Source organism: Mandrillus leucophaeus, unplaced genomic scaffold (genome assembly GCF_000951045.1).
Source record: "Mandrillus leucophaeus isolate KB7577 unplaced genomic scaffold, Mleu.le_1.0 Scaffold293, whole genome shotgun sequence".
Lineage (NCBI taxonomy): Eukaryota > Metazoa > Chordata > Mammalia > Primates > Cercopithecidae > Mandrillus > Mandrillus leucophaeus.
Genome location: NW_012103065.1, coordinates 2,666,468 through 2,668,084, shown reverse-complemented (window position 1 = coordinate 2,668,084; position 1,617 = coordinate 2,666,468).

Genomic DNA, 1,617 nt, shown 5'->3' with positions numbered 1-1,617 from the left:
ACACACACACACACACACACACGAGGGGTCTTCAGAAAGTTCATGGAAACTGTATATTATGACAAATCAATGCATGGATTTCAAAATATTTTTGCATCAAAATAATCACATGCTAATTTGCTATAATATATCTGAACAGGACCTAGTTGGAGGCACCCAAAAAGATAATACAGGTAATACATCAGTTTGAAAAGAGCCCTTATCAGAGCAGTGTGAATTCTACCAAAATTAAAGCAAAAATATCAAATATGTGGTGAAGTTTTAGTGTAAGAATTGTGAAATCATTGATGCTTTCCAAAAATGTACAGGGACAATGCCTCAAAGAAATCAGCAGTTTGCAAATGGATAACTCATTTTAAGAAGTGATGAGATGATACTGAAAATGAAGCCCAAAGAGGCAGACTGTCCACATCAATTCGTAAGAAAAAAAATTAATCTTATCCATGACCTGACTGAAGAGGACTGATGATTAATAGCACAAACAATAGCCAATACCATAGACATCTCAATTCGTTTACCACACATTTTGTGGAAAAATTAAAACCGAGCAAACCTTTCATTCGATAGGTGCTAAAACTGTTGTGCCTGGGTCTGTTGCAGACAAGAGCAGAGTTTTTAATGAACATTTTTAAAAAGTGGGATTAAGAAGCATTTCTTCAAAGAGTAGTGATAGGAGATAAAATAGAGCTTTACCAGTGAACTGAAGACAAAGAACAATAAAAACAATGGCTACCAAGAAGTGGCAGTGGTCCAGTCAAAGCAAAAGCAGATAAGTCAACAGCAAAGGTCATGCAAGAATTTTTGGGGGATGCTCAAGGCATTTTTACTTATTGACTTCCTGGAGGGCCACAGAACGATAACATCTGCTTGTTATGAGGGTGTTTTGAGAAAGTTAGCTGAAGCTTCAGCAGAAAAATTCCCGGGAAAACTTCACCGGGGAGTCCTTCTTCACCACTACAATGCTCCTTCTCACACCTCTCTTCAAACAAGAGCAATTTTGTGAGAGTTTCGATAACAAACCATTAGTCATCCACCTTACAGTTCTGACTTGGCTCCTCTGACTTGTTTTTGTTTCCTATTCTTAAAAATCTGTAAAGGGCACTCATTTTTTCCTCAGTTAATAAATGTAAAAAAGACTGCATTGACATGGTTAAATTCCCAGGACCCTCAGTTCTTTACGGATGGACTAAATGGCTGGTATTATTGTTTACAAAAGTATCTGGAACTTGATGAAGCTGATGTTGACAAGTAAAGTTTATATTTTTATTTTTAGTATTTTAATTCTATTTTTGCATAAACTTTTTGAAGTTCCCTCATCTACATCTCACATACATACATACATACACACCTATTATATAAACATACAAATCTCTTAATCTGTCTGGTCCTGGTTAGAACTATGAAATCTGTTAGAGGCATTCCAAAATTTATTTCAATATCGTAAATCAAATCCTTGCACTTTTCTCTGGACCAGTTTTTATTGGAGACTGAATTCAGAAAGAATGTGATGTAAAATCTTTACCATAGTTTGTCCCTTATGGTTACTGTTCCAAATAATGATTGAACCTGACATTCTTAGTTACTGAAAATGCCTCCTTGGAAAAAAAAAAAAAAAAA